This window comes from Cryptomeria japonica, chromosome 11 (genome assembly GCF_030272615.1).
Source record: "Cryptomeria japonica chromosome 11, Sugi_1.0, whole genome shotgun sequence".
NCBI classification, from domain to species: domain Eukaryota; kingdom Viridiplantae; phylum Streptophyta; class Pinopsida; order Cupressales; family Cupressaceae; genus Cryptomeria; species Cryptomeria japonica.
The window spans coordinates 102,602,641-102,630,177 of record NC_081415.1 but is presented as its reverse complement, the minus strand read 5'-3'; positions in this window follow the sequence as shown (position 1 = coordinate 102,630,177).

Genomic DNA, 27,537 nt, shown 5'->3' with positions numbered 1-27,537 from the left:
AACAGAAAACTAGTGGGATATGAGATCAATTATTCATCAACAGAAAATGCATGCTTGGCAGTAATTTTTGCTTCTAAAAAATTATGACACTATCTACTATCTCACTCCGTCAAGTTAATAGCTAAAATCGATCCTCTGAAGTATTTTCTCAGCAAAGCCACATTGATAGGATGACTAGAAAAATGGATCATGATTCTAAGTGAGTTTGATATTGAGTATGTTGATAGAAAAGCTATCAAGGGACAAGTCATTGCAGACCAACTAGCAGAGACACCACTTCAAGATGATCATCCTTTACAAATTGAGTTTCCCGATGCTGATATCCTAACAGTCACCACAAAAACATGGCAATTATACTTTGATGGTTCATATACACAACACAGATCAGGAGCAGGTATTCTATTCATCACACCATAAGGTCATACAATCCCAAAAGCATACAAATTAAGCTTTCCATGCACCAACAATACAACAAAATATGAAGCTTTGGTTACAGGTATCAAAATGGCTATAGAATGGAACATTACACTACTTCAAGTCTTTGGAGACTCTTAGCTCATCATCAATCAAATTAATGATGACTATCAAACAAAAGATGAAAAATTGATGCCTTACAAAAAGATGGTTGATGATATCAAGAAGTACTTTGTAGAAATAACTTTCCAGCAAATTCCAAGACATGACAACAAAGCAACAGATGCCATGGCTACACTTGCTTCTCTCCTTCAAACACAAGAAAATCAACAACGTTATGAATTCCTAGTGGAAGAATTGTTTTGCCCTGCTCATAATTGTTTGGATTCCCAAACTATTTGTCACCTTGTTGGGCATGATTCCTCCCACTATGGCCAAACTTACACATACCTGAAAGACAACACCCTACCTCTTGGTTTATCAAAGAACCAAAAGAGAAACTTTATTCGCCAATCCTCCCATTTTACTCTCATCGCGGATACCCTGTTTAAACAAGGTCTAGATGGTACTCTCTTAAGATGTCTCAAACAAGAAGAATCTGAGAAGGCCTTAGATGAAGTCCATAAAAACATGTGTGGCACTCATTCAAGTGGTCTTACCCTTTTGAAAAAACTCATACGCTTGGGCTATTATTTGTCGACTATGGAACAAGATTCTTTTCAGATAGCAAGAACATGCAAACAATGTCAGATCCATGGGAACTTGATTCACGCACCAGCACAAGAACTTCATGCTTTAGCATCTTGGCATTTTTGTCAATGGGGTTTGGATCTAGTAGGAAATATAAATCCTTCTTCATCTAATGGTCACAAATTTATCCTTGTAGCTACAAAATATTTTACAAAATGGATTGAGGTTGTACCTCTCACAAACATCATAGGAAAACAAATTGGTGCATTTATCTTGAATAATATCATTTGTCGCTATGGAATACCCATGACCATTATCACTAATAATGGGCGACCATTCAAGAATCAGGATGTACAAGAGCTATGTGAAAAGTTTAAGATCCAACAAAGATTTTCCACACCCTATTATCTACAGGGGAATGGGAAAGCAGAAGCATCTAACAAAACTATTTTCAAAATCCTCAAAAAGACAGTGAATGATGCTAGAAGAGATTGGCATATTCAATTGAACCCTACTCTATGGGCCTATCATACCAGTATCTGCACACCAACAGGTGCCACACCTTTCTCTCTTGTATACGGATCAGAAGCCATATTGCCAATCGAAGTAGAGATACCCTCTCTACGTGTATCACTAAAAGGTCTCATCCCAGATGAAGAACAACAAGTATCTAGACTGCAATAGTTAGAATTGATCCATGAATGAAAACAAAATGCATTTGATCATTTAAAGGTATATCAGCAAAGAATGTGCCAGAATTATAATCAAAAGGTCAAACCAAGAGTCTTTCAAGTTGGAGAACTAGTGCTTAAGGAAAATCCATGCAACCAAGCAGATCAAGAAAAGAAAGGAAAGTTTGAACCAAATTGGTTAGGTCCAGTTGTGGTCACAACAATATTTGGATCAGGAGCATATCAGCTATCAACACAGGACGAAGATCAGCTCGAGGAACCCATCAATAACATACATCTGAAAAAAATTTATGTCTAAAAATCAGAAAAAATCAAAATCATAAAATAAAATAAAAAAAATAAAAATCCAAAATAAAAAAAAATCAAAATATCATAAAAAGTGCAATAAAAATAGACGGTGAAAACATGGAAAACAGGCGCTATTTGTCCGCTAGCTCTTCCATCTATTAGTTCATGCATCTTTCCACTTGCATTCATTCATTTTCCATCAACATTGATCATGATGAAGCCTTTCTACATACACAGGCATCCCAGGTGGCTTCTTGCCATGGTTTAGATCATTAGATATATCATAACAACTTTGTTTCTAGGCTTGGGGCAAAATCCTACACCTAGCTGGGGGCAAACTCTTGATCATTTTGAGCTTAATCAAACAGGTAGAACAATAGTTAGACAACTCTTATCAAGCAAAAACTGAGACACATCCAACGTTGAACACGAGATCAAACTATCAATTATCAAGCTATCACAAAGTCAATCTAAGCACATTCACACACTTTTCAGTGGATAATGATTTTAACATGATTGTTTAAATTTTCTATATTGATTTTCGCTATCATGATTTATGAGTGACTCCAGGATGTCTTTGACTAGAGGAACAAGGAAAGAACATGATATTTTTATTGTCTGTTGTCTGAAAATTAATCATTAATATGTGCAAATTTGTCTCGGGACATGATCATCGGAGTATCATTGAAGACATTTCCGATTTGCGTATTAAAATGATTAATACTGCCTGTTTTATGCAAGCAACACTCAGGTCATCTCGATTCAATTATACCTCGATGCTTGTGCTAACTTGCTATATCAAAATCTAGGAAAATAGTGCTCAGGTCATCATGGTTTAATTATACCATCGATGTTTGCACTCACTTCCCACATTTCAAAAGCTCAATGATGACAAAAACGCAATAATCCAGTGACTAGTCCGGTTGTAGCATTTTCATTTGCATTTTAGCTTGCATTTCATTATCGCATGGGATCTTGCATGCTCCTTTTATCCAAGGTTAAATCTATCATAGGAATCATCCAGGTATCATCACAAGTGTATATGCAATCAGAATAATGACTCATATCTCTCTAGATATTGTCGACCCAGGGAAAATATTATGCTATCTCTCTCAATAGAATCAACATTAGCATATTTGAATCTTTCTGCAACTTGATATCAACAAACTATCAATTCTTTATCAAATCAATCAATCAACCTTCTCAAATCAAATCAATCAATCAAACCTAATCGATTCCGATTCATGTCTTATATAGGATGTATCCTTCCTAAAACCAGATGCTCTGATCCATGTCCTATAAAGGATGTATCCTTCCTAAAACCATACACTTTGATCATCTTTGTCTTATACATGAGGTGTCATCCCTGAAACCAGACTGAATCTCGATCTTATCAATCTAATCAATCAAGATTTATCAATATTATCAATCTAAACAATCAAGCTAATTGAAGAACTCGCATTTTCATCAAACACAGTTGCAGAAATCAAATCAAATCTATCGAGATATCAATTTCGCAAAACTCCAAAGATCAATTATCTCAATTGATATCCTAAGGGGGCATCATCATACCGAAATTTAGCAATCAAGAGCTGGGGCATCCTATCAAACCAATATCATCATCAAAATGAGATTATTCTTTGAATCAACGCGTCATCACACCTCGCTTCAAAGAGGGGCAAAATGTATACACCTAAAAATGGTCTGAAGATAATTAATTCAATAAGCAATTATTTAATTAATCTCCCTCCCCAATTTAATTGAATTCATCAACAATTTGATTAAACCTCCCCCTTTTCATCTACTTATTAATAAATCTAAGGATTTATTTAATAGGTTCATTTCAATAATTCCCTTTGATTAATTAATTCAAATTAATTAATTTTTCCTTGTCAAAATCATTTCTTCTAATCCTCTAATTAAATAAAACAAATCAAATTTATGAGTTGTTGAAATTAATTATCCTTTTGCTATTATTTGAATTTCTAAATTCAAATTCTCCTAAACCTAACCCATTCCATCTACCCACATGTCCCCCTTCCTTGAACACTTTACCCTCTCACGAGAAAAGCTTTGTGACACTTGTCACTAAGTGTTCCCTTTCATCCAACCTCTTCTAGAAGCCTCTTGACACTTGTCACCATAGAGATGACAGATGTTCCCTTTAATCCAACCCCTTTGCCAACCTCCTCCAATTTAACCATTGATATCTTCAAATCAATCTTGACCGTTGATTCCTGCCACCTCACCCCTAGCCTTGGAAATCCTATAAATAGACCTCATTTTGGAGCACAAAGGATCCCATCTCATTTACATTCAAGCATTGTTACTATAGGAATATAGCTCTTAGCAAATCATTCTTAGCATTGTTATCATGTTCAATTTTAGCTTAATTGCATCTTCATTCTAGTTTATTCTCTAGAATAATCATGAAATCATGTAGCTTAATCATGCTATCTGTAGCGTCCTAAAATTGCGACACTTGCAATTTCGACTGCATTTGGGTCTTCACGATGGTGACGCAACACTGAACCTGAATGGAGACCCCGAAACTTGTTCATGACATCAAAAACTGCATTTTTCAGCACCCTAGCCTAATCCTCCTTACACCCTGCTATCCCTGGAGGTGGGACCATGGCGCCCAGCGCCCTGGTCCCTGGCCCTATTTTGGGCCCGGTCTCTTATGGGGCTTCGGGTCTTTAAGTTTGCAAATTGGAAAATAATGTTTCTTGGTTGGCCTAAGGTCGGAAAAATCAGTCTTTCAACCCTAATTGGCAAGTATATAAACTACATTTCCCCTCTCAAAAAGGGTAGATGGAAAAAAGGTGGAAGCGACATTCAAACATTCAAGCATTCAAGCATCCAAGCATTCCTTCAAGCAATTGATCATTCTAAGTCTCCATTCAAGGCTAAGTGTTGCATTCAAGACAAGGATTCAACCATTGAAGAGGAGATCACTTACAACATACAACATACAACAACATTTACACCTTCGCATGTAAGAATACAAACATTCTTACAACAAGGTATTGGTACTTTATTACATTACAATCATTTACATTTACAACATTTCTCATTTCTTGATTAATTCCAAAACCGGGGTTTGACCTAAGGGCAAACCCCTAATCCCTAACCCCCCAATCGTCCTCTCTTTTCTGTGTGTAGGTTGTAGGTACGCAGCTGTAATTGAAGATTTGGAATCCTTGTACAGAGACGAATAGATCCCCCTTCGTTTCGCGGATTTTTCAGAGGACCGTGTGCACACCGGGCGCCATCGTCCCGTCAACTTTCGCTCAAATTTGTAGGACAGCATCGTCTCGACATTTTACTACTAATTCCAGGTCCGCATCTTCATCCTATATTCCTATCTCTGTTTATAAGTGAATCTTTCTCACTTTACATGCATTCCTAGCTCAATCCTTCTATCTACATTCTTTACAAAAGAGGGTAGCCTTGCTGTCTTAACCCTTGAAACTCATTTAGAATCAAATCTTGCATTGTGTGGGATTGGATCTTGTGGGTTTCAACCCCTCTTTTGAATGTAAAGTCTCCCCTAAGTGAAAACCGTCAACCCTAGTGACCTCCTTTCTCTCTCCTTGGAGTGGTGGGGGGAACACTTAGGGTTCGATCGCAATTTTCTGCTTTACATTTTGGTGAACCCGACGTGAACATCCTTTCTGATTATTCATGGTTAGATCTGAAAATTGGATGCCTTAATTACATTTCCATGTTTGATCTTTTGCAAATTTTAGAGGATAATTGCATAAAAACCCTAAATTTTCTTTTTAGTAATTGAGCTTGTGAAATGTTTAATTGTTAATGCTTGTTTCAGATCTACCCTTCTATTGTAAACTATCAATTCATATTTGTGCTTTAATTTTGAAAATTAAGTGGTTAAGTGTCAAAGCCCTAATTTTTAAAACCCTCTTGATTCAACCTTTGACCGATAATCTCACTGATCAAGACATCTCCAAATCAGCTGTAACTTTGGATTCCGCAACAAAATCATAATATCTTTCATCCCTGAAAATTTGGAAAAAAGTTGCGAGGACCGTGTGCACCCCGAGCGCCATCGTCCCCGACATTTTTTCTGAAATTTCGACAGTTAGATCTTACTGTATTTTTCTACTAAAATCCAGAATTTTGGCTGATCTCATCAATTCTAACACTTTCAAAATTAAAGTCAAAGTTGATCTAGTGATTGCTTGGATTAAGGCTTCTAATCATTCAAAAATTGTTGAAATTGAAATTTTGTGGCAAAATTGTGTTCTTACTATCCTAAATCTGAAAAGTGTGTCGGCATTCATTCGAAATTTCAGTGTTTTATTCAATTTCTTACAATTTGTGACTTTTGAAATTAAGTGTTTAATTATACCAACTTTGATTTCCGCTTTCAAAATTGAATTTTGTGTGAAATTGAGTCAACTTTTAAAATTCAAAACTTGCATTGCTTTTGGTATTCCCTCTAAAATCATAAAATTCAAAATTTCAGTTTCCCTCTCTTTTTCAAAATTCAAATTTTGCATTTTTCAACAATCTTGGTAGGGTTCAATTTTGAGATTGCAACTTTAATTTGGCCTATCTACAGATTGTAAAATCACTCAATTTTTTCAGATTAGCTTTAAAATCATCATAACTTTCATCCCTGAAAATTTCAAAAAAAATTGCGAGGACCGTGTGCACTCCGTTCGCCACGGTCCCTGACATTTTTTCTGAAATTTCGGGAGATTGTCGTGATTGCATTTAACAGCTTAAATCTAGGAGATTGGCTGATTTTATTGAAATTTGCTACCTCTAAATTCAAAATCTTCTCTCCCTCTCTAGTGCATGAGTTTTACAACAATAAGCCCTACTTACACTATTCCCGTTAGACGAAGCCGTAGAATTAATTCTTTCCAAGGTTTAATTACTGAAGAGATGGAACCTAATTTGAATAGCCTTTTTAACGAGGACACGGGTAATTCCTCTAATCCTCCTCATGATGAAGAAGCTCTCCATGAGGTTTCTGTAAAACAACTTTCAAAATTGGATAACCAATTTGATGATTTTCAGCAATGGATGTCTCAAGAGTATCCTGATAGTCAAGCTCTTTCATTAATTGAGGGTCTAAAACGTATGGTTAAAAGTGATAAGAATGGAATTGATATTTTGCGTGGTATTGCACACATTGTGGATTCGAATGTGATGCCTATGAAGAGTTGTGCTGAAACTTTAGGTTATACACAACCTCCCACTCAAGTCAATCATTCTATTCCATTGACAACTTCTATTGCTAGTATACCTACCTTTACATCAAACATAATTACTACTTCTATACAAGACATTCTGCCTATGATCACCAGTCATGGGGGCAATCCTTCCTCTTCAATTAACCCTCTTCCTTCATTCATTCCTTCAATAAGTGTTCCTATTACATCTCCACAAATGAACATGACGCAAGGGGGCAATTCATTCAACCATTCCATTCCTCGTTGTAGTGCTCCTGTTTTCCAACCATCTCCTCTGACTAACTATCATAGTGTCCCGCCACCTTAATCTCAATTAATACCTTCTTTTAATAACATAATACCTCCATCACAATCTAACACGTCTAATATGAACTCTTCGACTGAAGTGACCATTAACAATCTTGCACAAACTGTCTCTTCTTTTCAACAACAAATTGCCTCTATGAATCAATCTAAGTTTAGTGTGCCCACATTTGATGTTGCGAGCCCACTTTCTCTTGACATTGTTCGAGCTATCCCTCCTAAGCATGTTGAAATCCCGCATTTGGAGCTTTATAATGGTAAAGGTGATCCTCTAACACATGTTAAGACTTTTCAAACAATATGTACCGATTTTGCTTATGACCAAAGGTTGCTTGCAAAACTGTTTACTAGGACATTAAGAGATAAAGCCCTACAATGGTATTGCTCGTTGCCTTCTTATTCTATTACTTCTTTCGAACAACTTGCAAATGCTTTTATTCAACAATTTCAAAACAATATAAGTCTTAAAGTTACTTTGATTGATTTAATGCATTGTAAACAAGGTGTTAAAGAAAAAGTGACTGATTTCATTGGTAGATATAAGCATTTGTATGCTCAAATTTCTTTTCCAGTGCCTGACAATGATATTCAAAGAATCTTTATTTCTAATTTACAAAAAGATATTAGAGAAAAACTTTTGTTTTCTGAGTTTACTTCTTTCCAACAGTTGTGTGCAACTCTTCACAATTATCAACTGACTGTGAGTCAAATGGAACAAGCAAATCCTATGGCTCCGAGTGATAAGGGTGATAGTAGTCAACAACCATTTGGGAAGTTTAAACCGAACAGAGAGTCTGTTAAATTCAATGAAAACATCATCAACAACAATGTGAATGCAGCATCAGGTGTGCCTCCTATTTCTAAGTTTTTCAAGAAAGAAAGAAAGTTTATTCCTTTGAATGAATCATTGCATAGTATTATGAATAAGTTATTGGAACAAAATGTGCTTACTCTTCCTCCTATAAGGCAAATAGATCCTGCAAAGATTAATTCACCCTATTTTGATAACAAATCTTTTTGTCAATTTCATCGTCAACCTGGGCATGATACTGAAAAATGTTTTGCTTTAAAGGGTAAAATTCAAGATTTGATTGACAATAATACTATCTCTGTTTCTGGTATGAATGATAAAGGAAACACATCTGTAGCTCCTCCTAACCAAAATCTTAAGATTTTTACTAATCCATTACCTTCTCATACCTCTAATGCGATTGAGGCTAATGATTCCTCTTTCTCATCTGATGGTCTTGTGTCTATGACTCCGAATGTGATTAACTTTGTAGAGCAGCAAGAAAACCCTAAAGAACCTTCCATCACATTTGATTCTAGTGAAACTATCAGGGCACCTGATGGTCCTTTATACATAGTTGCAAAAGTCAAGAATACACCTTGCCGTGGAGTGCTTATTGATTCTTCTTGCATGGTTAATGTTATTACTAAAGAATTTCTCTTTACTTTACAATTGAATCAGGTGATCTATGACAAAACAGATGTGGTTGTGAAATTATTTGATGCATTTTCTTCTCCTGCAATTGGTTCTATTACATTACCTATTGAGGTCCATAACAAATCCCTTGATGTGAACTTTGCTATTATTCCTTCATCCGAACAATTTCGTGTGAAGCTAGGCTATCCTTGGCTATCTTCCATGAAAGCTATTGCTTCTCCTATTCATAAATTTTTGAAATTTCCCTATAATGGTGAAGTTGTTACTGTCAATCATAGTCTCTTTAAACCAGCTGAAAGAACTTCTAGCATTCCTATTGATTATTTTTGGCCTAAACAATTCCAATCTCTTCCTCCGCGAAGTGATCATCTTTTCAAATCTTATCAAAAGTGGAAAAAAGATATGATCCTATCTCTAAGTGAACCTAGAACACCCAAACTTGATATTCCTATCGTTCTTGAGAAGGAAGTTCTTCCTTTGAAAGATAAAACTAATGTCTTTCCTCAAGAAGATTCCCAACCCATTCCTATGGATGTGACTATGTCTATGTCTAATAAACTTTCTACAAGTAGACCTATACCTCCTCGTCATGATGGACTTGGTCTTCTTCCTAAACCAAATATTCCTCTTTTATACGGAGCAGTTCCACCTCCTTCCTCTTATGGAGAGAAGAGACCTTCCTCTTCTCCTATTATCCAGCCTAAGAGACCACAACCTAAACACCCAAGTGATAAGGATGAGAACATTCCTCCTCCTCAATCTTCTCCACTTCCTACTAAGACTAGATGAAATCGTTCTGTGCGTGAACGTCGATGAAAGCATCGTCTTAGAGCTCAAGCAGCTGCTTCTCAAACTTTGCAATTCCCAAAAACACCTTCAACAAGCATTATTCCATTTTCTCCAAAATCTCCTAAACATAAGATGCATGATGGTTTTGATCCTGTGCGAGTTAAAGATCCTATTTTTATAAATCTTGATGATGATATAGATGAAAATGTTATTCATGATGAAAATGTTACTTCTCTTGCTTCTGATAGTGAATATGAATATGTTGATGTTGATAACCATTTATCTAACGAATTTTCTAAAGCACTTATCCTAGCTCCTAGACAAGAACAACGTGGCTTGGAACATGAACATAGCCCTTGTTTGGATCTTGTGATAGCTCCATCTGCTGTGTTGAATGTTCCTCCTCTAGCGTGTTTCCTGCCTTCCCGAAATATTGATCAGCAAGATCAGGGGGTGGATGACGTGCTAGACTAGTTTCATTAGCATAGCAGACTCTCTCCTCCTCTCTTTTGTTACTTCTTCTATGTGTTATTCTCATTCTTCTATTTGTTGTCCTTAGTGTTGTCTACTTGAGGATGATGCAAAGCATTGAGATCTCTTTTGGTCTCTCTCATGTTCACTCAAAAGACACATGTGTTCCCTTCTTCTAGGTGACCTTCCTTGATTGGGGAATGAAGAACAATTATGCATACATACATATGATATACATGAATTATCATACAGCATACTGAGCCTGAGGAAAGCGAAGTCACCTCATGCTTTGTGTTTTGTGTCTATTATCCTTGGGTTTATCTCACACTTGGGGGCTAAATCTTTGTGATAATGTGCTCCTTTCCCTTCTCATTTCTTATGTGTATCACTACCTTAAAGCAATCACCCCCATTTAGGCGTGTGCGATCGCTTTAACGTAGGGGGGCATACATCCTGTCTATCCCTTCAGGATACTTGAAAATTTCTTGGCGAACTTAGCTTTGCCTTGAAAATTTTTGGTATTTTTCTTACATGACTCATAGTGAGGGAACCTTACTACTGATAGTCATGGTTCTCCCTCGTGATCTTCCCTTTTACTTTGTCAATCAAAGTTGTAAGATCCTTAGTCCACTGGGGGCTTGGTGTGTCTTGCCTCCTTGACGTGGTGAAAGTCTTTCAATGTTGTTTCCTTGTACTTTACCAGAAGTATGGGCTTATACTCCCGCTAAAGTGGGGGCTAAATGTAGCGTCCTAAAATTGTGGCACTTGCAATTTCAATTGCATTTGGGTCTTCACGATGGCGACGCAACACTGAACCTGAATGGAGACCCCGAAACTTGTTCATGACATCAAAAACTGCATTTTTCAGCACCCTGGCCTAATCCTCCTTGCACCCTGCTGTCCCTGGAGGTGGGACCATGGCGCCCAGTGCCCTGGTCCTTGGCCCTATTTTGGGCCCGGTCTCTTATGGGGCTTCGGGTCTTTAAGTTTGCAAATTGGAAAATAATGTTTCCTGGTCGGCCTAAGGTCAGAAAAATCAGTCTTTCAACCCTAATTGGCAAGTATATAAACTACATTTCCCCTCTCAAAAAGGGTAGATGGAAAAAAGGCAGAAGCGACATTCAAACATTCAAGCATTCAAGCATCCAAGCATCCCTTCAAGCAATTGATCATTCTAAGTATCCATTCAAGGCTAAGTGTTGCATTCAAGACAAGGATTCAACCATTGAAGAGGAGATCACTTACAACATACAACATACAACAACATTTACACCTTCGCATGTAAGAATACAAACATTCTTACAACAAGGTATTGGTACTTTATTACATTACAATCATTTACATTTACAACATTTCTCATTTCTTGGTTAATTCCAAAACCGGGGTTTGACCTAAGGGCAAACCCCTAATCCCTAACCGCCCAATCGTCCTCTCTTTTCTATGTGTAGGTTGTAGGTACGCAATTGTAATTAAAGATTTGGAATCCTTGTGCAGAGACGAACAGATCCCCCTTCGTTTCGCGGATTTTTCAGAGGACCGTGTGCACACCGGGCGCCATCGTCCCGTCAACTTTCGCTCAAATTTGTAGAACAACATCGTCTCGACATTTTACTACTAATTCCAGGTCTGCATCTTCATCCTATATTCCTATCTCTATTTATAAGTGAATCTTTCTCACTTTACATGCATTCCTAGCTCAATCCTTCTATCTACATTCTTTACAAAAGAGGGTAGCCTTGCTGTCTTAACCCTTGAAACTCATTTAGAATCAAATCTTGCATTGTGTGGGATTGGATCTTGTGGGTTTCAACCCCTCTTTTGAATGTAAAGTCTCCCCTAAGTGAAAACCGTCAACCCTAGTGACCTCCTTTCTCTCTCCTTGGAGTGGTGGGGGGAACACTTAGGGTTCGATCGCAATTTTCCGCTTTACACTATCATTGCTAGATCATGCATCTTCATCATTTAAGTCTTCCATCTAAGTGTAGTCAAGTCACTAGAATTTGCATAACCAGATCTGAGAGCAAAATTCATACTCGCATTTAATAGGAGGCGATAGATCACTTAGTTATGGTTTTATATTTCTTTGATTTAAATTCATTAACCATGCTTGTAATAATCTATTAAGTGTTTTGTGTTTGCAGGTATAGGTACACATCACATACACGACACCAACCTATCAGGTGATATGATCCACAATAACTTTGCGATAAGAAATAATAAAATTTCATATTGCAGAGCCACGAGGGGGATTTCTTATGGCCCAGATTCTACTATCCTTCAAAGAGTCCATATACTTAGCTTTCAAAATTCTCACCCAAAGTTAAGATGTTTGAGCATATAAATTCCAGACCAATTTGGCATCTAGCGCTTCATTCATGAGATTCCAATCTCACAAACCAACTTTCTCTTTGTCCTTCATAACACAAATGTTATTCCATGATAATAACAAAATCTTGTCTTGGTCTCTTGCCCCATTCTAGAATAACTTCCTCTTTCTTTGTCCAATAACATTGATTATTCTCTTAGGGATCTTCAAACACATCATAGAGTAAATAGGAATAGAAGATACAATAGATTTTAACATAAGAATCCTACCTGTAGAAGATAGCCATCGACTTTTCCAGCCATCATTTTTTTTAAAGCAACTCTCCACAAGACCTTTCCATACCTCACTTCTGCTTGCACCTACAAAAAATGGAATACCCAAATACTTCCCTAGGAGAGTTCCCATTTTCATACCTAAAATATCACATCCTTCCATCGACCATCACTTTTCTGTTTTGAAATCAGCCTCCCCAAGGCTTTTGCCATGATAATGAAGATGAAGGGTGAAATGAGATCCCCTTGCCTCAGACCTTTCTCAGTCTCAAAAAATCCTGGTGGACTACCATTAATCAAGATTGAGGCACATGGAGTTTTGATACAACTTTCCACCCAATTAACCCATTCAACATAGAAACCAAAATGCCTAAGAGCATCTAACAAAAAATCTCTATTGACTTCATCATACGCTTTCTTGATATCCAATTTAATCATCATCTTATCAGAATTAGAAACCTAGATAGAGTGGATTACCTCATGTGCCACAATGACCCCTACATAAATCGACTGATTTGGAGAAAACTCACTCTGCTCCCTGGAAATGATAGAGTACAACACTTTTTTGAGTCTATTTGCCATTACCTTGAAGATGATTTTGTAAATTGTATTGCACGGGGAAATAGGTCTAAAGTCACCAAAAGTTCTAATCTCCTCCCTTTTAGGAATCAGGGCAATAAAATTGTTGTTAAAGTCTTTTATCACAAAAACTCCCACTCTTGATTCCTCCACCACTTCCAGAAACTCCATCACAAACACATACCACATACTCTGAAAGAAAAGAGATAGAAACCCATTAGGTCCAGAAGCTTTATTTGCCCCCAAATAAAAAGAGTAGATCTAACCTCTTCCATAGAAACCTCCCGTCTCACAATGAAATGGTTAGTGCATGATCAATATTCAATAAACCATTCAAATGAGATACCAAGAAAGATTCAAGAAGAACATCATGAAAACAAGATAATATAAAACATAAATATACTCATGAAGCTCCCATTGCAAGTAGCTCTTCCTTGTCCTCCTAGCCTTCACGAACTTTGCTAGCTCCAAAGTTTGACAAATGGAGAGTTGGAGATAGATAAAATGAAGTGAATGTGGATTGCTCTCCTTGTGCTCAACAAGGTAAGTGGATATTTGGATTGGATTATGATAGATAGATGAGAATTTGAATTAGAAGAAGATGGGAGGAGAATAGAGCAGCATAAGGATGCATGAGAAGTTGATTCTTTTGTGAGGATAATAAGCTCCAATTTATAGATTGGAGGAGGCCAATGGAGGGCCAAGATTGATTTGATTATGAAGGGTTGAGATTGATTTTAGATGGAAGGCATGGATCAAGGGTGCCTTGGGAAAATAAACAGTGTAGTCACATAAATCTGTCCACTTAATTAAATAAATATTTAGTATTTATTTGATTATTTAACCATCAATCAATAATTAATTAAATTAATATATTTAATTAATCCATCTTAACCCTCTTCTCCTATTAATTAAATAAATTATTCAATTTATTTGATTTAATTCACTTAACCAAATTCAGACCATTAATTAAATAAATAAATCATATTTATTTAATTAAATCTTCTCTCACATTTAAATAAATTAATATTTATTTAAATTCCCCCAAAATCCCACCTCTCACATTTAAATAAATTAACATTTATTTAAATCATCTTTATCCTCCACCCACTTGCATTTTCCTACAAATGCAAGTTGCACAACTATTTTAAATAAATTATTTATTTAAAATCCTATTTATCCTCACCCACTTGAAACCTTTAATGGTTTCCCTTAAAATCTTCAAACTTAATGGCTTCCTTCTAGAGTCTTCTCGAACCTTTAATGGTTTCCTTTAAAGTCTTCAAAACTTAATGGCTTTAAAGTCTTCAAACTTGATGGCTTCCTTCTATAGTCTTCTTAAGCCTTTAATGGTTTCCCTTAAAGTCTTCAAACTTAATGGCTTCCCTTAAAGTCTTCTTAAGACTTTAATTGCTTCCCTTAAAGTCTTCAAGCCTTTAATGGTTTCCCTCAAAGTCTTCAAGCATTTTAATGCTTTATCTTCATTTTTCTCATTTAAATAAATTAATATTTATTTGAATATTTACCCAAATGCAATTTACACCATTTAATTGAAATAAATGATTTTATTTTAATTGAAAATACCAAAATTCCTCCCACTTGCATTTTCCTACAAAATCCACTTACATGCCTAAAACCCCTTCTAGATTCTTCTAAACCTTTCCTAATCAACCTAATCCATCCTCTAAATATTGTCACATTTCTAAGAAAATTGGAGTCACTTCTCAAAGACTCCAAAGTCTTTGAAAAACAATTAATGCTTTGTGTGTTCAACAAATTAACCTCTAAAGTCTTCCAAACCACTTATGGCTCTTACATGACCATTAATGGTTAATTCCACTTGCACCCATGGTTAAGGACTTTGACCCCTAACTTAACTGTCATGTAACCCATGTGTCTCTTCAAAGCATTTATTTCTTTGACTAGGGTAACCATCATGTCCCCTCAAGCATTTAATGCTCCTTATCTCTCCTCTCAAGCCTCCTCATGGTGACACTTGTCAACATGGGATTGGGTTGAAAGTCTCACATGGATTGAATATCTTTCAATCCTAACCCTTGCTAAGATTACTCAATCTTAACCCTTCATTTCCCCATTTCTTCTATAAATAGAACCCTTCTCCTCAAGCAAAAAAGGAAGAATTAGAGTATTGTTTTTATACTGGCATTAGCATAGAGCTTTCTCAGAGCATCACTATCTACACTTGCATAGCATTTGCTTATCATATTCAACCATCTTGAATCTCCATATGGCATCCATGGCTAGTGCTAAAAGCTGAGAGCTACACTCATTTGTGACTTGGAGAGGAGAGGAACAAGGGAGGAGCAACTATGAGCATCTTGATTAGCTATTTTATTCTATGTTTATATGCTTTCTATTTCATGCTTAATATCTCTCTTGATATGTCTGTTTAGGATAATCTTTTGTTGCTAACACTAACATTTGTTTCTTGTGCTCTTGTGTGTGTTGCCATCAAACAGATTTTCTAATCCTTTTTGCAGAGCATCATTTGGTGAACCCGACGTGAATCCAAACACCAAAAAGATCAACTTTTTTTTTTAACCAATAACATGTTTGAATGTTGAAAATGTCACACAGTTTGCGCTTTTGACACTGTTTTGGCGCGTTTGACATTGTTTTGGTGCTATTCACCCTGTTTCAGTGCTTTTGCCTTCTCTGTCTTTCCCTTTCTTTTAGTGCGTTTGTGTTAAATAACGCCTCTGTTCAAATGCAGACTAGCGCTATTGTAACAGAACGTTGTACAAATTAAAAAAAAACGAAAAAAAAAAATTAGGCTTGTAGAAGCCCACCAAATAGGCGGATTTTACTAACTATTTTTCTCTTTTGTGCAGATTTAAATTAGATTAAAAAGTAGATTTATATTTTTTACTAACTTGTTTTTGAAGTTGGTTTTAAAAATGAATTCATTTTTTATTTTGGTTTAAAATTAACTTCACATTTCAAATTTGGGCTTTTAAAAAAGAATCACACATTTGTTTGGGGCTCTTAAAAAGAATTTCATTGTTCCAAGGTAAAAAGAACCACAAACGTATACACACAAATTTATTTTTTTGCAAAGTTAGGAACAAATTCTTTTGGTGGTTAAAATCAACAAGGCAAATTTTATTTCTTGCATCAAGCTAAAACTCAGAATCCACAATTCTTTTTTTGGTGCAAATAAAATTCACAATCAACTTGTCTCATTTTTAAAGCAACTTTACTTCATGCAAACATGTTTTTCATTAAGTTGACCAGGATTTTCAAATTCTAGTTTACTCAAACAATTGCCTTTGAAAATTAAAAAGAAAACCATGATTGTTGGAGCAACATCTCCAAATAGATAGAAAATCATTGCGATGACAAGTTAAAAAGAACAAGTGTCTTTTGCGCTTGGCACACTTGTGCAAAAAGTCAGTCAAGTGGTTCTACCTCTAACACACACTATCCTCTCCCTTGGCTTTCGTGGTCCTAGGTGCAAGAGAAAAGTGTTAGTAACACTCAAATTTTATCTTTTTAAGAGAGGCCTGCCAAGGGATCGATACTCTTGGGAACGACCTCGAGCGGTAAATCCTTCGAGCCGCTATAGAAATCAGGTGAGAGTGAAAGTTGTAGCCTTGGGTATAGCTGTTCCTACAGTGTAACTGGCCGAAGGGACAAATGGGCCCCACCACCAGTTACAAGGCTCTTAAGTGAGTCACTGCAGAATGAACTTATGTCCAAAAACATCGAACATGACTAAACACCTTTAAGTAGTAGTCCACCCATTCTATTGATTGAGGATATTTGCGATATAATTTAGTGTAAGAGCATAGATGGTTTTGCTCCCAAAATACTCACCATACATATTTCCTTGAGTAGAAACATAGCTTTTTGAAAAGTCACTTGTGGCTTGATAAAAATGGTGACTCCCCCATCATAGGGATCATCTATTTGTTATGCTCGTGCAAGACTTAGTATATCACATCCTTATCTGCCACGATGAGATTTATAAGGTATGTAGTACCAAAGTCAAAGAAATATCAAGATGTGGGTTAAATTTATCACAACTGACCATTTGACCTTAGGGATAAAAAGTGTTTGAAGTGTGTTCGTTTTAAAGACCAAGTGCAAATTGAGCCGACTTCAGGCTTTGGAAATACACCTTAAAATACATCTAAAGGAAGGGTTATATACAAGTCCAAGGATTGGGTTGATCTAGACCCATACTCATTTGTGCCTTTGGAGGCAACATTCTTGTGTTTGTGTGCTTGCTTTGTTTTCTTGTCAAAGAAAAATCAAAAAATCAATCCCAAAAACAAAGTATTCATCCAACATTTCTCAAAAACAAACAAAAATATCAAAAACAAAGTGCAAAACAAAAAAGAGTCAAAATTTTATGACCATTCTTCACATCTTGCGAAAGAAGAAGCGTCATCAGAATATCAACTTGAAAAGAAGACCATTAAGCTCAAAGGCTTTGATCAAAAGAAAGAAGTTCTTCTATATAAATAGACAAATATTTGTCTCACATAGAGTCTTTCTGCATCGCATGCATCTCTACCTTCAAGGCAAAAACAAACGAATTTGATTCAGAGACTTTGAACTGCAGAGCTTTTCTGCAATATAGAGCTCTGAGTTATCACAAAAACCAAGGAGGTAAGATTAATCCCAACTTTTTCCCAAACATTTGTATCACATACAACACAGCTCAAGAAATACCACCAACACCCGAAAGAAAAGAGGTAGAGTTTGTCCCATTTGTGACACAAAGTTTTTATTGAAGTTGAAAACATTTCATCCATTATCTTACTCATACATCATCACTTCATCATCAATCTGTTCCAATTCTCAAAACATTAAGAAGGTTCTTGTCCCAAAGTTCTCTTTTAGATATTGCTTGAAATCAAACACATCACATCACTTTTTAGATTGTTTCTACATCTAGGATAAGCTCATCCTAAGAGACACATCTACGCAGGTTAAAACTAGTTCATGAGTGAATCTTCTCATTACTAGGTAGTTAAATCTGTAACACATCTCAGATTTCTCTACACCTTATCACATCAAATCTTATCAAAACAAACAAGCAATTCAAAGAAGGAATTTCGGTTACATCTACCTTAAAAGTGTTAGAGATCTACATGCAACACAATTCACCAACCATCAATCTCTCATTTCATCAAAAACTTATCATCATTTTCACACAACTTCAACAAAAGTTTGTAAGCAAAATTGCCCAAACCCGATCATAGTCAAGGCAACGAGAAATAGAAATGGAAGAAGAAGAAGAGGAAAATCTCAATGAATTTCAAGAAGCACGTGGAGGAAATGTGAATGACAAAAACCCAAGTACTCCTACTCCTGCAACAATAGAAAGGGCCCAACATAACCCTCTCTTTAACAGACTTTTTGACGAAATACTCAGGAGCAATGCGGATGCTCACTTCTTAAAGCTCGCTCAAGAAGGAGCAAAACTCCCCTCTGACTTTGATCTTGCCCAATTAAGACAAGCATCAGAAAGACAAAGTCGCCATGAAGAGGAAAGAGGTAGAGATCCCATCAGATATAATATTCCCTGAGGTAACCCACCACCTCCTCCTCCAAATGAAATGGAGATGTTGCGGCAACAAGTCGAGAATCTCGCCCAACAACTTCATAGTGGTGTCAAGACCAATCAATTCTCACTCAATGACATCTGTCCCTATCCTTTTGATAGGAATCTTTACATGCCACCATTTCCACGTGGGTTCGAAACACCCAAATTTGAAAAATACAGAGGAAAGGGAGATCCTCGTGATCATGTCAGAGAATTTCATTATGCTTGTCTTGAAGTAGCATATGAAGACACCTACCTAATGTGCCTTTTTCCCCAAAGCTTGGGAGGAACACCCACATCATGGTTTTCCCACTTACCAGGTGGCATTAGAACATTTGAGGAACTCATCTAGAAGTTCCTAGCTCATTACTCTCATAACATTGAATGCGACATCACCATGGCTGATCTATGCAACACCAAACAAAAACCAGGTGAACTATTCTCAATATTCCTGCAACGATTGCGCCAAATGTCTAGTAGACGTTCTCTTTAGTTAACTAAACGAGAACTAGTGGAAATATTCATTTCCAACTTAAACGAAGAAATGGAATTTCACTTGGATGTCAAAGACATAGACTCTTTTAATGATATGATCACCAAGGGTTTAAAATATGAATGGGCACTCACCAAGAAAGGACTCATCAAAATCTTTAATGAACCAAAAGATGGTCCTCGCTCACGCTTCAATAGTGATAAACCAAGCTTTTGGAATAAAAACAAGAATATCGTCAACAATGGGGTTGTGGATGCCCAGACTATCCAAAACGCACAACCTGTGGTTTGGTTTGCAGGACAAAATCCTCCACCTCAGAACAACACAAATGTTCCTTCTAATCAAGGTCACATCACATCTCACGATGAACCTAGACCTCGTCAGCAAAAACAAAAACGCACATACACTCCCTTAGGGGAACCCATTGAAACAGTATTGCGACAACTCATTTCTCAAAATTTGGTCACTCTACCTAAACTATCAAACTATGAGCCTCAGGTCAAATCGGCATGGTGGAGAGATATTAAACACTGTGAATTCCATCAAGGAAGAGGACACAAGACAAGTAATTGTCATCGATTGAAAGATCTCATTCAGGATCTTATTGATCGAGGAGAAATTGAAATTGAAGGACATGACCCAAAAACAACCAATAATGATCATCTGATGTTCAAAAATCCACTTCCATCACAAGATCAAAGGGGTCCATCCACTTCCAGGTGAGGCACTGATACCACTGATTATACACAGGCTGCGTATAATTACACTATAAATCATCTGTATGATGTCAGTGAACAAGTTGCAACTATAACCTTCAAAAATCCCAACTAAAATTGCAATGTTGTTACACGTCGTGGCAAGGTCACCATAAAGGCAGCTCCACAAGGTACCACCTCCATCCCAAAGCAGTACAATCTTGTGGAACAATTCGACAAAACGCTTACGCTTATATCCATTTTAGAGCTATTGCGCCTATCGCCATCTCATAAAACTATCTTGGATCAAGCACTCCAAGAGGCGTTAGTCCCTGCAAATCTGAATACAGACCAATTTCAAGCAATGGTTGGAAGTCTAAAGTCATCACCTTGTCTCACTTTTTCCGAAAGTGACAACTCTTCTTTCCAGCAACCTCATAACGCTTCGCTACACATTGAAGGCTTTATTAACCAGCATAGAATCAAGCTAGTCTTGATCGATAATGGAGCAGGCCTGAATATTTATACACTACAGTTGGTCACCACATTGGGATATGCAGTAGAATCAGTGGATCCTCGTAAGAAGATCACAATCAAAGCCTATGACGATGCAGAGCATTCATCCAAAGGAGCTGTGGTACTACCAATCTGAGTGGGCCTTGTGGTAAAGCACATCATTTGTCAGGTTCTGGACCTTCCTCTGCCATACAATATATTGTTAGGGAGACCTTGGATACATGCCATGCAAGCCGTTCCATCTACCTACCATCAATGTATCAAGTTCCCACATAATGGTGTAGAGATCACAATCCTGGGCGATGCAAATCCCTTTGCGTTTTGCCATAATATCAGCCATCAACCAAAGATTATCGTTCCTAATAATAGAGAAGCCATTTCCTCCACATCATATATAAGTCTTGCCTCTCTTGCCAGTTCGAACACCACTATACCAAAGCAAGGAAAGCTTAAGATGAAAGTAGCAGAGGAAGGTCCTGGAGAATACAACTTGAGTCAACTCTTTTGTGTGAGACAGATGCCCACTTCTCCTAGAACACATGGTAAACCACAGCAGTTACTCCAACAACCACTAACCACACCAGCATGTGCTTTGACACCTTTCATCCTTGGAAAGAGTCAAGAGGAAGAAACCCAAGATGAGGACCTAGCGGAATGAAGATCCCATCACCACTGATATCCTGCCAGTTAAACTTTCTACGGATCAGTATGGCAAAGGTCTCCTCATTATGCAACGAATGGGATATGATGGTTAGAGTGCTTTGGGATATTGCAAACAAGGACGACATGAACCTCTGCTGCCAGAATTAAAGCCCAAAGGTAATACAGGCCTAGGCTTTGAGAAAGAAATCTTTCCTAAACTCAGATTCAAAGGAAAACCCAGCAAACCATTATGTCAGCCTACTGCAAAAATGACACCTTTCATCATTAAAGCAGCCTCAAGCACCATCCCAACTGCCCCATCGAGGCTCACAACCCCAACGCAACCATCACCAATTCCATTCATTCCACCAAATGGACCCGTAATCCCATCAGCAGCACTGTTAGCATCAGCAACTGTATTAGAACCCGCAGTAGTATCTATGGTACCAGCAGTTCCAGCAGAAGCCACTGAGTCAACATTGCCAATACTTCCTGTACCAGATTCTTTTATCCCCATCAAACTTCCTGCAGCACCGATCACTACAAAGGTACATAAACCAATCACACCTTCAGTGTTTAACTCAAAGGACATCCCAGTATGGTATAGTAATCGGATGCTGGAAAGCGATTCAGAGACCGACTCACATGAATGGGAATTTGATTCTATGCAGCTTAATACTTCAGATGAGGAAGACACATCACCACCTCCGCCATGCAAAGACATCCTTGTTTATGGAGAAGCATAGGTAAATACCACTTGGGTTCCTGAGCTAGAAACATCTTCCACAGACCCTACGTCTCATCCTACACCTGATTTCGATAGGGAGAGTACCATTGACGACCTTCACCATAACGTCTTAACCCTCTCTGATACATCTAACACGCTTAACCTAATCGATGAAGTAATGCCCATTATCCATCCTGAACTCGTCGAATGGAACCAATCAAATCCTCCATGTCTCGACCTCTTCCAAAATGATGAGGCCATCATTGACTTTTTGGAATTAAGGGATAACCTACCAAGTGGGGATCACAAAGCTGGATTCGCCATAGAACTAAATAGCGCAACATACTTTGGGGCGGATGCCAAACCCTTCAGTTGCAAAAATATCACAATAAAACATGGATCTTCTAGTGAAAACCACACTGTGGCACTGTTTGATCCAACAAAAGTAAAAAGAAAGAGCGTATCCAATGGTGAAAACCTCTCTGAGGTGCTTGAGGATGAAGGGTTTGACATCCTCCCTGCTAGTACACAACAGGAATGATCAACAATTCTCATTGAGGAAACCAAAGAATATAATGTGGGTACTCCTGAAAATCCTCATATCATACATCTGGCATCTCTTCTCACTCCAGAGGAACAACCTAAAGTTATAGAGTTCTTCCAGAAGCGTCAGATCAACTTTGCATGGTCATATGCAGACATGCCTGGGCTTGATCCTAATTTAGTCATGCATCACCTCACCATCGCAGAAGGAGCCAAACCTGTCAAGCATAAGCTTCGTAAGATGCATCCTCAAATTGCAGTACTAGTCAAAATAGAACTCAAGAAACTCCTAGATGTTGGTTTCATTAGACCAATTGATTATGCAGAATGGATCTCCAATATTGTGCCTGTTGGCAAACCAAAAGGGGGCATCCGCATTTGTACTGACTTCAGAGATTTGAATAAGGCATGTCCTAAGGATGACTTCCCCCTACCAAATATTGACATCATAGTGGATCTGACCGCAGGACATGCCATGCTTTCACTCATGGATGGTTTTTCAGGATACAATCAGATAAAGATCGCACCAGAAGATCAACATAAGACAGCCTTCACATGTCCATGGGGCACATATTGCTGGAATGTAATGCCTTTTGGTCTCAAGAATGCAGGAGCGACCTATCAAAGAGAAATGACCACCAACTTCCATGACATGATGCATACTATGATGGAAGATTATGTGGATGACTTACTAGCAAAATCACTTACTAGAGAAGGACATCTCCACATCTTGGATAAAATCTTTGATAGACTAGAACAATACCATGTTCGACTCAACCCAAAGAAATGTGTCTTTGGAGTGACCTCCGGGAAGCTTCTAGGATACATTGTCTCAAGTAAAGGTATTGAAGTTGACCCAGCAAAGGTAAAAGCAATCATGGACATGCCACCACCAAAGAATATCAGTCAGCTAAGGACATTACAAGGGCAACTTCAATCCATCCGAAGATTCATTGCACAATTGGCTGATAAGTGTCACCCATTCATACACTTGCTACACAAGAACATCCGCTTTTAGTGGGATGTCAAATGCCAGCAAGCATTTCAGATGCTTAAAGACTATCTCATGAATCCACCATTGCTGATGCCACCAGATCCAAGTAGACTATTGTTACTCTATATCTCAGCAACAAGTACAACATTGGGTGTACTATTGGCACATCATAATGCAAAAGGAAAAGAGTGTGCTGTTTACTATATCTCTCGCACATTGGTGGGCTATGAACTCAATTACACACCTATTGAGCGAGCTTGCCTAGCAGTAATCTTAGCAGCTACTAAACTGAGGCACTATCTATTAACACATAAGGTACAACTCATTGCAAAGATTGATCCACTCAAGTATTTACTTAGCAAAGCAGCATTGACAGGCCGCTTGGCCAAATGGGTGATGATTCTAAGTGAATTTGACATTGAGTACGTGGACCGTAAAGCTATCAAAGGGCAAGTTATTGTAGATCAGTTGGTCGATGCACCACTCATAGGCGATCATCCTCTCATTTCCAATTTTCCAGATGAAGAGATATTCATGATCACAGAAGTACAACCATGGAAACTATACTTTGATGGTTCATACACTAGGCATGGCTCGGGGGTAGGCATTCTGTTTATCACACCTCAAGGTGACAGCATCCCAAAATCTTACAGGCTCACATTTCCATGCAGCAACAACATAGCGGAGTATGAGGCCTTGATCACAGGACTCAGGCTAGTGGTACAATGGAAATTACAAGAACTGCAAGTATATGGCGATTCCCAACTAGTCATTCGACAAGCAACTGATGAATATCAGACCAAAGATGATAAACTCATGCCATATAAGCAAATGGTGGACACTCTAAGGACATCATTTACTATTATCACTTTTGAGCAGATACCAAGAGATCAGAATCGAGCTGCTGACGCTATAGCTACCATCGCATCTCTCCTAGATCTTCCACAGAATTCAACATGCTACGAGTTCTTGGTAGAACAACTTTGGATCCCCGCTTATGATATCCCCGAATCCGAAATGATATGTCACCTTGTCGGTTCTGAATCCCCATGGTATGGTGAGTTCTACACCTATCTCTGCAATCACACCCTTCCTCCCAACCAATCGAATAACCAACGTAAAACCTTCATTTGCCAAACTGCTCGATATACCATTATTGCCGAAACCCTATATCGACGTGGTCTTGATGGTACTCTTCTTCGATGTCTGGAACAAGGTGAGATAACAAAGGCTTTGGAAGAGGTACATGAAGGAATTTGTGGGACTCACTCAAGTGGTCCGTCACTAGCCAAGAAACTCCATGCAATGGATACTATTGGCCATCTATGGAAAAAGATTCCTACTACTTTGTCAGAAAATGCAAGAAATGTAAAGTTCATGGCAACCTGATACATGCATCAGCACAGGAACTGTAACCAATCACAACACCATGGCCTTTTTGTCAATGGGACCTTGACCTTGTGGGTAAGTTTCACCCATCTTCATCCAATGGCCATAAATTCATTATTACCGCCACCGAATATTTCATAAAGTGGATCGAAGCTGTTCCACTTACCCAAGTCACCGGCAAGCAAATCGCCTCATTCATCCTCAACTACATCATTTGCCGGTATGGTGTACCCATGTCCATCATCACAGATAACGGTCTTCCTTTCAAAAATCAGGATGTCTGCGAACTTTGTGAGAAATTTCATATCCAACACCGCTTTTCCACTCCCTATTACCTACAAGGAAATGGTCAGGCCGAAGCATCCAATAAAAGCATATTGAGGACCCTAAAGAAGACAGCCAATGATGCCGGCCGTGATTGGCATGTTCAATTGAATCCAGCATTATGGGCATATCGAACTAGCATTCGAACCGCTACAGGCGCAACTCCCTACTCATTGGTCTATGGTGCAGAAGCTATCTTACCTATTGAAGTCGAGATCCCATCACTACAGGTTTCCTTGCACAATCTCATCGATGATGAAGCCTACAGAGTATCCCGCCTTCAGGACTTAGAGTTACTAGATGAGAAGCAACAAGCTGCATACAATCACCTCAAAGCCTATCAGCAATGCATGAGTAGAAGCTACAATCACCGAGTTAGATCTCGTACATTTGAGGTAGGTGATCTTGTTCTATGAGAGAATCCTCGCAACCAACCAAATAGAGAACATCAGGGCAAGTTTGAATCAAACTGGTTAGGCCCATATGTTGTCACTACTGTATTCGGGTCCGGGGCATATCAGTTGGCTACATCAGAAGGAGAACCGCTCACAGATCCAATCAACATCATGCACCTCAAGCGGTTCTATACCTAAGCTGAACAGAGCATCAGGCTCCCCTGCATACCGGAAAATACCAAAAACATTCAGAAAAATGTCCTGAAGAAATACAAAAACATTCAAAAAAGTAAAGAAAAATCATACATCCAAACGGTGAACAACCACTCCGGTGGCACCTTGGGTAAGTGCGATGGTGAAAACCTGGCAAACAGGCGCCACTCATAAAAACAATGGCTCCAGTATCTTTCAGGCTCGTTGCGATCACATTCATACATACACACATCCATCCATCTAACCATGGCTTGTTATTTGATCTGTAATCAAAGAAAGTACTTCATGCATCTGGCATCCCGCTTTTTCATAAATCATGTCCAACTTGGGGGCAATGCCCTTACAATCTAGATGATGGAAGTGGATTCTACATTACTGGTGAGTCATTGGCAAAAACATTCAAAAATGTCTCACAAAATCCAAAAACATTCAAAAATATCTCACAAAATCCAAAAACAATCAAAACGTCTCACAAAAACCAAAAACATTCAAAACACTTCAAAAACCAAAAAATTCAAAAACAATACAAAATCCAAAAACAACGAAAAACCATCGAAAATCAAACAAAAACATGGCAACACATTGTACATACTCATCCGTGCAGATACCAAACAAACATTGTGATATACTCCACAAAATGACCACTTATCAATTGACCAAACAATCGACATCAACAATCAAAACTGTCTTCAACAAGGATGCATCTTTCCTTACCAAAACAAAGACAAAAGTGACATTTTCTTTGACAAGAAAATTATGTTAAGCTATCAAATACTTGGTTGATTTGTGAGTACAATCATTTGTTTATCTGTATCAGGATCTTTCAGCATTGTTTTGTATCATTTGCGCATTAATTTCGATGAAGTTCTGGGGCATGTACTAATGGTGTCTACGTGGGAAGTTCACCAAGCTACATGATCTTATGCAAAATGCAGTCATAGATCATTACGGCTTGCTGACTATAGCATATACCTCGACCATATGAGCATGAACCATTACCAAGGATCCCTATTCTTTATTCTTTATGTATATATTGTTTGTTTGCAGGTACAATGCTTTTTCTTTGGTTCCTCCTACCTCATCGAAACTGGATAAAGGTTTTATCTCTTAGTAAGGTATGCACTTGTCTCAGGATATGATCAGTCTAAGATCAAGGTGGATGCTCCAAGTCATGCATGAAAGGAGATAATCCTTATCTGTTCTGCAAGCAATATTCAGGTCAACTTGATCCATTATATCAAGTTGCTTGTATTAACTTGCTATATCAAATCCATGTAAGAAATACTCTGGTCATCTTGAATCTTTATGTCAAGTTGCTTGTATTTTCTTACAACATTTTAAATCTCAATGATGAAAAATAAAGCACCATGGATCGTCATTCCATCTCATCTATATATATTGCATTTCGTTGCATTCCACCCATCCATACATTCATAATAGCTACATATCATGCATACATAGTCATAATAATGCATACTCTATTTTACTCATCTTCTTCCATAGGACTCGGTCCTAGTCCTCCATATCTTCTA